At 34.7% G+C, this 12,431-nt stretch overlaps 1 long non-coding RNA gene across 1 annotated transcript; it reads left to right on the top strand.

Moving 5' to 3' along the window:
* Positions 1-11,442: 11,442 nt before the first annotated feature.
* On the top strand, positions 11,443-12,222 carry LOC132165253 (uncharacterized). Its single transcript, XR_009438475.1, has 2 exons — positions 11,443-11,531; positions 11,969-12,222. It is a non-coding gene; the product is annotated as an uncharacterized LOC132165253 (long non-coding RNA).
* The last annotated feature ends 209 nt before the right edge of the window (positions 12,223-12,431 follow it).

Here is a 12,431-nt window from a genome sequence, read left to right as displayed (position 1 = left end):
TACTTTAGTTAATTAAACGGATGTGATTTAATTGATACAAATTTGTATTTAATTGTAACGGTTTTGATCATTTATTAGATAATTAATTGTAACGGTTTTGATCATTTATTAGATAATTAAGAGGCGAGCTCATCTAAAATCACCCATACTAGATTATTCTGATTATTTGAAATTTGAAATATTTCATCTTAGAATCATAGCCGTCCGATTTTAATTGATTTAATAGTAACCGTTGGATTTGATAAATGGAATACAGCTGTAATCCATTCCTAACGTGAGAGTTATATGATGTTCCGCATAACACCTTGAGCTCACAAATCCGTTGTTCTGAATTTAATTCGAAAATAAAGATCAAAATAAACGGTCAAGATCATTTATTGGATAACGCATGGAACCGGATTCACCAACTCACGCACATGGAGGATAAATTCACTCTCGTACTCCCCCACACATGCACGGTCTACGAGACTGCAGCAGTCTCGGTTTGCACGTAGGCTGTCTCAGCCGTCCAAAATTTTGTGATGAAATCTAAGCCGTTGGATGCATTCAATGGACGACAGCTGTAAACCATTTAATTGCGTAGGACTTATATGGTGCATCCGAATCGTTGTAAGCTTCCCCTGATTGAGCTAATCCAACGTCCTTTATTGTATGAGAAGATAATGATCAAAATAAATGGTCAAGATCATTTATTAGATAGCTAATAAGCGAGCTCACATGAAATTACCCATACTATATTATTATGATTATTTGAAATTTAAAACTTTTTCAGCTTATAATTATAGCCGTCGGATGTAACTTGATTTAATCCAAGCTATTGATTCATCTCTTTCAAGCTTCCAGCAGCCCTAACCCCAAAACAAAAGTTCAAAACCCTCTCTCTGTCTCTCACTCTCTCGGCAACCGCTTCAATTTTCAGATGAAATCCTAGATCAAAACACTCTCTATCTCTTTCTCTTTCATTGATTTTTGTTTGACTGTGATAGATTTTGGCTTGATTGTTTGTAGATTGGGTATGAGTTTGAAGGTCTTCCTTTAGGATTCTAAGTTTGAGGGTTTTCCATCTTCGTGAAAGCCGATCTGTAACATCCCCAGCCCGTTAAGACTGAGTTTGCCACTTTTCTTTTTTTACAACAAAAGTTTTTGCAAAGATCTATAAGGTCTATCAGAGTACTTGATTTTAAATGATACGATAAATGTATAAAACATTCTTCAAGAGATTTTATTACAAGCGAAATTAGAAAACATTAAACTTTAGTTGCGGAATATCATATTATTACAATAACTAATATGAAAAGACTTTGAAAATTAATAATTATTCACGTCCCCCTTCCGGCCTCCTATTCCAGCGTCCTTTCTACCTGAAAACAAGAAATAAAACTGAATGAGCCCAAAGGGGCCCAGCAAGTAAAATCCACAACCATAAATAGTTTTACTCCTTTTTCTCAGTTTTGAAAATCGTTTTCACAAATAAATATACATCCAGCCATAATAATACACATATGTACGGTTGCATCTCCCGTAGCGTATACATACTATTACATCTAGTAATAAATCATCGTCATAAATCATCATCATAATGCATCATTATAAATCATCATTGTAAATCATCATATTATATCATCGTTATAAATCATCATAGTATATCATCGTTATAAATCATCATTGTAAATCATTATTCTAAATCATCATAGTATATCATTTTTGAAATCATATCATCATTTTCTCATATTAGGGCCCATGTACATTGTTACCCCTGTGTACGAGGATTGCGGGTTCTTGTGACCATGGCACTGAACTGTGGCCTCAGCCATGTCCGACCGTCAATTAACTCTTTTCTTTGTGCACTCAACGGTCATGTTGATGGAATACCACCTTCTGGCATAGCCTCATTCAGTGGTTTCGCCTCCATCCGAGTATCAGTACCAAACTCCTCTCATCCTTACTTATCTTGGGGCCAAAAATACTCTCTTCCATACATGTGCCCTCATTTCATAAACATTTAACTCATTTTTTGTACTTTTCTTTGTACTTCTTTTGATGCATCTTAGGGCAACATGTAGGAGGGTTTATCATCATTCTTCTTTCTTATAATCATCATCATTTCTCAGCTTTCTTTTCTCAAAATGGAAACTTTTCCAAATGTAAACTTGTTATACTTAGAAAGCGTTTAAAGAAATAGAAATTTTTAAAATAATTCTTTTAGAAATCCTTCATACATGCAACATATCTCCATGACAGGTAAATAAAATAATCATTTACAGTTTAATACAAGAATAAATAAATAGCATGACATGAAGTAATTTTAGAAGAGGTAGTGAATTTACTTACCTCTAGACTGAAGCTAAAAGTGGTCTGAAGGAATCTAGTTGCTCCAATCTGACTAACACCACTAGTATATCTTTTGAAACAAATTTCTCAAGTCCGCTATCTCTCGTATTCTTTCTTTCTTGCAGTGCTTTGTCTCGCCTTTTCTCTCTCTACTCTGAGTAAACACTCTCAGAAAGAAGAAAGACTGAGTAGAAAGCGGAAGAAAAAAGAATATGTGCAAGAGATGGGAGGGGAGTGGTGAAATTGTGAAATGGAAGAGCTCTATTTATAGGAGAAAACTAAATACTATTCTACCTTCAATTTACAATTATACCCTCATTTTACTATTCCACCTACCCACTTAGTATACCTACCATTGACTATTCTACATTCTTATTTACAATTCTACCCTCCTTATACCTACCATTGACTATTCTACATTTACTATTCTACCTACCCATACAATTCTTCCTACCATTTACTATCCTATTATTTCACCAATTACCATCCTCTAATTACCACTCTCTGTAACATCATAAATTTTCCAAGAATTAAAATCCTTGGCTACAATGGATATTAAAATAACATCATTATCGAAATAATCTATTTAAATAACTTTGAAAATTCTGGGGCGCTACACGATCACCCAAAGGTACGTTCCAATGCATAATCTGGTTGCTTCTTTTAATTTTTTCTTGACGATTTCAAATCAAAATAAGACCATATTACTTTGATTTTGATTATGTGTTCGGGTGTTCTTTGGGGTGCTCTGTGGTAGTCTACTCGGGATCTCAAACTGTAAAAGAAATGCTAAGTTTTAATTCTATATATGTTTTCAAACACTGATACTATCTTTTTTCTTTGTCAAAACAGTATCGAAACCACGACAATATGTGCTAAATGACAAAGGTAAGGTTTCAATCTTATAAGTTATTTGCATAACAGTATAGAATGACATAATGACGTAGAAATGGACCGATTGTCTTTGATGATAAAGCAAGTAGAGTATAACCATGTGCTTGGGAAATCGTTGTTCTCAAACTTTTAGGTTTTGTTTAGATTTATGAAACAAATTAAACAATGATAAAAATGAAAAATACGTTCAATTTCTTAAGAAATTATCTTCCTATATTGAATAAAAAAATGTATGAGATTTGTTTATCTATACCTAATTGAAGGCCTAAACTTACAAAGTCTAGAAGTTTATAGTGTTGATTTTATTAATTTCTTCTTAACCATGACCCTAGGTTAGATTTGTTTACGCAATTTTATTAATTTTTTTTTTTCTTCATATTTCTTGCAGCTGACTTTCATGACCATCAGCTTCGGTAAGAAAAACCTTCTTACCTTTAATCTTATTTAAGTTTTTTTAGTAGTTCATTCTTTACACTGGATGGTTGGTTTTGGCACTGAAGGGCTTGGAGGTTCTCAATAACTTATCAAAAAAAATCTTATGTAATTTTCAAGGGAGTAAAAATTTGCTAACAATTTTTTTTTTTTTTTTTGGTTTGTTTTTGTATGCAAGTACATATTCCTTGACTAAGAAACTTCATTAAAAGCTGCCACATATTTTTACATGCTAGTTGCTAGTTTGGTATTTTTAAGTTTCTGCATTATATGGTCTCAAAATATCTAAAAAATGTGCTTATAAATATCATATTTATTTTTTTATGCTATTGATTTGAGATTACTTGACATCTCAAGTGATAAAGCTACCTTGATATCTTGCAGGGAGTTAAAAACATTTAACACCTTTCTTTTTTCATTGAATGCAGTGACAAAGGCTACTTTGTCTGAATGATGTTTTTAGATATGTTGATGAGGGGAACCAGGGTTTGGATAATGATGTTGAAACGCCTCCTAGTCCTGAACTTGGTAATGTGAAATGCAATTTGCAATTCAATGTATAGACGTTTGGTGCACTCTTAACTGATTTGAAGGATAATTGTGTTGCAGATCCTTCGATCCTGGAGATCAATATTTTTGAACCGTCACCGACAGTGCCAGAGGACGTTGACGTAGAGGAAGTGTATAATCCTCCTCAGAAAGTACAGGATTCGATTGAAGAAAAGGAAGCACCTGTTCCTGAGGTTGTTGGTCAAATTTCTGATGATTGGCAAATTGTTGGCAGCTGGTGGCTAGGTTGTGTAGTCCCTTTGGATGAATCTTGCCTTTTGTCATTTGACTCATTTTAGTCATTTGTAATTTCTTCAATTTCATTTGTAATTCTGTTTGTAATTTAATTTGTTTTCTTCAATTTGAGGTTGCTTGTAATTTGTAAGGCTCTAATATACAGTATATACTTGTTCTGTAAGCATGTAATTTCAGGTGTTTATAGTTTCTGCAATTATAAGTTACTTAGTTTTAGGTTGTCCCATGAGATTAAACGTATCCCTGTTATAATTGTCCTAAATTTTACCTGATTTAGTGTATCTTACCTTGCTAAGTGAATTTTAATTGATTTATAATTGGCTCTTGGAATGTTACAAGATTCAGTGTTGAAATTTAACTGTTTTAGAAAAAAAATTACATATTAATCTTAACGAGCTGTAAATGAGCCGAGCTGCTCGTTTAATGCTCAAATGAGCTTTTAACTAAGCTTGAGCTCAAGCTCGGTTTGGCGAGGGTGAAACTCTTCTTTCTAACTCAAGCTCGAGCCGAGCCGAGCCAATCGAGGGCTCGACTCGGCTCGAAAAGTGCCCTTTCACGATCTCAAGCTCAATCCCAAGTGTGTCAAAATTGTAATTGAGCCGATCTTGAGCTGGGGGTTTCAAGCTCAGCTCGAGCTCGAGATCGGCTCGATTATTTCTCTTCCTAAATGAGCTGGTCCGAGTTTGCCAAAGCTCAGCTCAGCTCGGCTCATTTACAGGCCTAGTTAAACCCATGATTCTATTTATCATAAATGATCATGTGCAACTTATCATTTTCGGTGGCCCAATAACCTGTATACAAAATTGATCAGTAGCAACCAAACATGTGCCAAATAATTGGTGTTTTCCTCTAGGTCATCCTTTTCAGACACACTAAGAGTAACTTGGACGGCTTTGACTTTTGCTCTCGCCTAAAAATAGTACATGAACGCTTGTGTGGGAATCAGCCTGAGCGTACGTTGACTTTTGGTTGACCACTAGATATTGCCCGAGCGTACGAGTGCAACCCTAAAACCATTGGGTAAACAATACACGAACGCTGAACATTGCAGTACCGAGCGATCATTGCACTATAGGCCTGCTTTTGCAGTGCCCACAGCTTTTTCACCCTATAAATACCCCCCTCCCATGCCCATACCAACCCATTTTGCCTTTTGAGTCCTAGAGAAAGCCTACTTAAGTGTTGTTGTGAGCCTTGAGTGATTTTGATAAATTTTCTGACAGGTATGCATCTAACATTGGTCGATGTATGAACAAGCTTCCTGGTAAAATTTCGAATGAAAAGCCACGATTGTATTGTCTTCTTACAACACTTGCTTCCTGTTGCAATTCAAAATTTCTCTACGTCGGAAATATGAACAACATTGACCGAGTTCAGTACCTTTTTTACGAAGTTATATGCACAGACATTGAAAGTGGATATCCTGAAACAAATGAAAGTTGACATTGTAATAATTTTATGCAAAATGAAAAAAAAATATTTTTGCCAACTTTTTTTGATGTTATGATCCATCTAGCACTTCATTTACCTCAGGAGACCGAGCTTGCCGGTCCTATACAAAACCGTTGGATGTATCCGTTCGAAAGGGAACTCGAAAGATATAAGAAGTGGACGCATAACAAAGCGCGTCTAGAAGGGTCTATTGCCGAATGTTACCTAGCTGAGGAGAGCTTGACCTTTTGCTTCAGGTATCTTCGGGGGATTAAGATAAGATGAAACCGTGAACGGAAAAATGTTGACGTTGATATTGTAGAGATGGGCTCACGCTTGGATGTGTTCTCCCGACAAGTTCATCTGTTAGGAGCAGCTAAATTAGTAACACTAGATGCTAATGATTTTGATAAGGCACGATGGTAGGTGCTTACCATCTGTAACGAAACGGTCTCATATTTGGAGTAAGTTTTGTAATGGTCTTTGTGTTTTACCTATTACGACATGTTATAATTTTAGCATTGATGATCATTTATCAATACGTGATCCAAAGAGAAGGCAGCCTTGACATTGAAAAAAAGTATGAGGCTAACTTTGAACGTTGGTTCCATAAACGTTTATACAATAGTGGGCGTACTGCAGACAATAGCTCAAAACAATTATATGATCTTAAAAGTGGGCCTGATCGTCATGTTAGATCGTATAAAGGTTGCATCATAAATGGGGTTAGGTACCACACGAAAGAATGTGCAGAAACTCGTACTACCCAAAACAGTGGTATTTGTGTTTCAGGTGAGGACGAAACCTCAATAACAGAGTATTATGGTGAGTTAAAAAATATTCTAGAGTTACGTTACCCTGGCCGAAATCTCGTGTACTTGTTTGAGTGCGATTGGGGGGACACTGGGAGTGCAACAAGAATACGAATGGACCAAGTCTTTACGATTGTGAATACTTCTCGTAAATGGTGTGAATCCGACCCATTAATCTTAGCATGTCAAACTTCGCAAGTGTTTAACTTGGATGATCCCAAATTGGGTGGTAATTAAAAAGTGGTGCAGAAGTGGATCAATAGAGACATCTATTATATTCCAACAGTACAAAAAGGAGATAATACAGAAGATGATCAAGGACTCCGTGATGATGTATACCAGGAAGGTGAATGTGTTAGGGGTAATATGATCTTTGTTGACGAAGTAAATGTTGAAGCCTCTACTCAATTACGTAGAGATGATGCGACAATAGCAATTGATGAATTCTATATTCAACTTGATACAAGCATGTTTGCCAACGATAACTTGCCAGACGAGGACCATGATACAAACTTTGATAAGGAAGAGGAGTTATCTAGCCACAACAATATAGACTCTGAACACGAACAATTATCTTCAAGTAACAGTGATACAGATTCTAAATATGAATTTGATGATGAAATGTGTTGAACATAAGCTCACATTTGGTGTAAGTACAAAGTGTATTAGCATATTTAATGAAGTTAATGCTCTCTCTCTCTCTCTCTCTCTATATATATATATATATATATATATATATATATATATATTGTGGTGTTTTTTTGTTTTTTTTTTTTACTAGCATGATTATTATATCTTTGTCAAAAATATTAAACATGCTATATGGTTATAATTTGACTAATATAATTTTTTGGTTTTTGAGTTGTTAGCAGATTGATCATAACAATGACAACAACACGACGCAAACATGTTACAGCAGTATGAGGCTGAGGCCAAGGTCAAGGCCAGGGCCTTATTGACGAGCATGAGTCCGACTCCCAATTCTGGGTTTGGTGATATAGATATGTAAATGTCGCCCTCACACCCCCCCCCCCTTGAGTCAGTGGATGGGCATCCTTCGCAAGAGTCTTATAATCCTATTCACTCAGTGGTAGAATTGGATTCACAAGGAGCCGCCCATACTGCATCTTGTAAGTTGATATGAATTATATGTTTATGAAATGTTATTTTTGTATTATTTTGGTTTATTATAGACATTTCACAATATATTTTTCCAAATATAACTTACTACGTTACCATGTTTTGCGTAACAACTAGCACGTATGTCAAAAATGTAAGGGGTAAGGCCAAGTGTAAGGAGTTGAGTGACCACATACTTAAGAATGGTCCTTTAGTGCTAAACATCCCAAATAGACACCGGGCACCTGTAGGTGAGAATGCAGCATGGTTTGCGAGCAAGATTGGGGAGATTATTCGTAACATGTGCGAACTCCATCACGGTAAATGGAAAAAGGTCCCGGCTGAGGAAAAGTGCAAGCTGTCATTCCATGTTTAGGTATGAATATCAATGTAATGTTTAAGAATATGTTTCATATGAAAAAATAATGTGACACATTTTTTACCATTTTTTTCTTGTCTATTATGTATCAGTCAAACTTCGCACTGAATATGGGACGATACGAGCACATCAAAGCTGTTGAAAATAAATTGGGTCATGCGTATGCTAGGCTTCGTTCGAATTTGTATAGGGACCACAACAAAAAATATTTTGAAGGCGTTCATGAACGCGATGCTGAGGGGATTGCCAGGGCTAAGGCTATTGGAAGGGAAAAGGTGTTAGAAGGGTATGGTCCTGAACAGTGGAAACTAATATGTGACTCATTTGATAACGTTGAATGGAAGGTAAATATATATTATTATAATGATTAGAAAATTTAGATTGATATAATTTGCATGCACTTGAACACATTTTATGAATAATTGTGTTTTTTTTTTTCTTCAAATTTAATAGAAAAAGTCTGAACGAAATACAAAAAATAGAAGCCGCTTGGAAACAAATCACACATCTAGGACTTCTTCATTTGTCAATGTCATTTACGAAAAGGTAAGTATCTCGTAGCATAATTTAATGAAAGTAACATTATTTAGTGTAAACTTTGATTATATGTATTATGTGTAGGAACAAGAAACAAAAGTCAAGCCCAATCTTGTTGAACTATATAAGTGTACCCATTCAAGAAAAAAGGATAGAGAGTTTTTGACCGCCAAATGTAAAAGTCTATATGTAAGTAAATGTTTACGCTCCGATCATAAATTTGATTAGTGAAGAACATGAATAATAAACTTGCATGAAGTATATATTAAACTAAGACCAACTATGACTTGTGCAGCTTGAGATGCGAGAATTAACAAGCAGTGAAGCCATGGAGGAAGGCAATGCGAAGGGAAGAAGTGTGGAGGACCGAATGGAAGAAATAGTCACAAAAGTGCTAGGGAGCCGACGATCTGGGCACGTCAGAGGAATTGGATGCTGTCTTATACCTACCCTTTTAAGTACTTCATCTCAAGCGCAATCGTTCACCCACTCTGACAACCATGACAAGTGTAGGAAAAGACAAGAAGATACTCAAAGTGAACTTCAACAGACTAGAATTGAACTTCAACAAACAAGGGACACTCTGCAAGCCACTGTTGATCGAACGAACAAATTGCATGCCACTGTTGAGTTCTTAATGTCACGTATTGGAGGGTTAGTGAAACTTTACCTATGCATTAATTCTACAAAAACACACATATTAAGTAATAGTTAAAAAGCTTATTGATTATTATATGAAATTCTATTCTTCTTAGGTCTAAAGGGAGCTTGATTAGAGGTGAATCAAGTCAAGCCAACAATTGAAGGAGCTTTGGAATAACCATCTATTTAGGATGTACTTTTTGATACCATCTATTTGGGATATATTTTTTGATACTGTGTATTTAGATAATTGTTGGTACTTTTTATTTGCAACTGTGTATTTGAGTATTTGTTGGTACTTTCTGTTTGGTAATGTATATATGTTGGTACTTTTTATTTGGTTTAAATTATGTTAAGATATTCGCAAAATTTTTGGTTCAAGAACTTTTGAGTTACTAAATCTCCCTTGACATGTTTATCAAGGTTAAAAAATTTTGAGTAAACAATGTAAGGGAGTAAAAATATCTTTCTAAATTTTCTTTTTAAGTGTATACAGGATGACAAGAGTACAAGAAAGTTAAACTACCCAAGCAAGTTCTCACTTTGACATGTTTCATGAAGAAAAACATTTTTAGTATCTCTTTCTCTATCATGTTGGGTTTTATTCTCATTATCTCTGATACTATAAATTGGTTCATTGTGGTAGATTACTCAAATTGCTTATGAGGATGAATTGGCAAGGAAGAGGATGCAGAGAAGTACTTTATTTTTGAGTTCTGGAATTTTGCTGGCCATGGATTGTAAAACATATATTTAATAGTTTTCTCCCTTGGTAGGTTTGGTTCATGCGACAGTTCTCACATATTTTTGATGATTTTGATGAGGTTAGTCCTTTTGAGTTACATTTCGTGTGGGCATTTAGATTAGTTTGAAGATTGTTGTCTAATGTGGTAGTAGTGTTAATGCATAGTAGTCTTCTACAAGAGGTGTTAAACTTTTAAACTTTGCCAGTATTTGTGGTTTTCGGCTTGTGTTTGCAATGATAGGTGTCGTTTTGTAGTTTTAAGCCATTATTCATGATATGTTTGGCAAGTCTCAAGATTTAATTTACTTTAAGATTTTGATATGAAGCTTTTGGGATGTGGTTGTGGGGATGGAATGGGGTTTGCATAATCTCCCATCTCTTAGAAATTTGTATGTTGATGACAAATCTGAAGATGTGGTGTCTTTTCCCTCCTTATATAGAGAATCGTCACCAACTCTCTCTCTCTCTCTCTCTCTCTCTCTCTGTGTGGTTATCGATCTCTCCATCAATCTCTCTTTTCTCCCTATTTTTCCATTGCAAATCTGGCTATCCAACTGGCTATCCACAATGAAAGATATTATCCTGAATAAATAATTAGCCTTTAATTTTCTAGCTATAAACAAATTACAAAACGATTACTTATTTGCCCAAGATACTAGACATTTTCTTGACTGGCCTATTGTTGTCAATCCTATTGCCTTATCCAGCACCACCTTCTTAAAATAATTGCAAGTATTTTATATTTTGTATGATTTGATTGTTGTTGTCTATCTTTTTTTTTTTTTTTTGTGATTAAATACCATTGCTCTGAGCCCTATTCTGGTGAGATTTTCTCGAGCATTAGCTACTTGTAATAGGACCCAAGATGCTGCCATCATTTTTTGGCCCTTAACCATGCTCGGAGGCTTATTTGATGTGCACATAAGAATGACACTGCTGATAATCATGTTTGTAGTGCTTGTGGGTGTGTTAAGCTTGCATGGTTAAGTAGATTTGGGAGAGATATTGTAATATATTACTTTTCCCATCTCTTAAAAATTGTAATATATTGATCTGATTTAGTTATTGTAGCCACGTGTTACATTTGATATGTGCAAGAACGTGTGAAATTTGTATTAACATGTTCTTGGTACAATCTTCTTATCTTAGTGTTTTCTAGTATGTGCCTTTACTGTAGACAGACTGAATAAGCTTCCAACTCTTAGAGCCCTTCAAACATTAAAAAGTTTGTGCATCTCATGGATAAGTATATATGGTTTTGATCAATTGGATTATGGGCGAATAGTAACATTAAGAATATTGTTCATCTCAGGGACAATGAGTTTTCAATTGGATTAAGGGGGCTGATTTTCAATAAAATTAATCTTTTGACGGAACAAAGTGCTTGCTTGTTCATTCATTGAAGGTATTATTTACCTCTCCTTCAGCTCATAACATGTATTGGTGGGACTGTTACTGATTTATGTTTGAAATATCATGGTTATCTCCAACATATTGTGTATGAACATATATTGTGGTCACTCACATTTGAACCTTATTTTTATATATTCAACCCTTTCTCTGCATCTCATCCATGACATTGTATTAGCCACTTGAATAAAGCATGTTTATAACTGAACTAATCATGTAGGCTAGCTTACTTTCATGAGGCACTGTAACCCAAAGTTGTTCACAATGATATAAAAATTGAGTAACATTTCAATTGACAAACTAATTATCCTATGTAAATATTATGTGGCCATGGATTCACCATCTGGACTATTGCCTTATTGTATTGCTAACTATATTTATTCTTTTGCTTATTTTTCTTGCATTTCTTCAATTTTATATGTATTGTTACAGCTTTGACATGGTTGATTTGAAAGAATTATCCTTGATCAGTGGAAAAGCAACTAGGTAATGGCGTTATTGCGTGCATCTTCATATTTATCCTTTACAAATTAGAAAATCTTCCTTTTGGTGTTTTGAGCATGTTCTTTTGGACATTATGAATTGTAATGTTCATATTTCTCTTATCGGCAGACTGAATTTTTGTACTTGTAATCATTTCACTTTAGATTTTTCAATTTGATAAGCAATATGCATGGCTAGAAACTTTTGGTTGCCTTTTTGGTATTCTTTTGTCATGACTTTTTTATTTTTTCTTTTCATTAGGATCATTTATATATCATTTGAATATGACCTCATCTTTTAAAATTGCTTTCTTAAAAAATAAAAATAAAAATAATAAAACATTATTAGGGTCGAATTGACCCTAATAATGTTTTATTTTTTTTAGAATGTCAGACCCATCAGCGTCCACTTT

Source organism: Corylus avellana, chromosome ca11, assembly GCF_901000735.1.
Source record: "Corylus avellana chromosome ca11, CavTom2PMs-1.0".
Classification (NCBI taxonomy): domain Eukaryota; kingdom Viridiplantae; phylum Streptophyta; class Magnoliopsida; order Fagales; family Betulaceae; genus Corylus; species Corylus avellana.
Note: the sequence above shows the minus strand (reverse complement) of the source record. Positions and strands in the feature narration are given on the sequence as shown.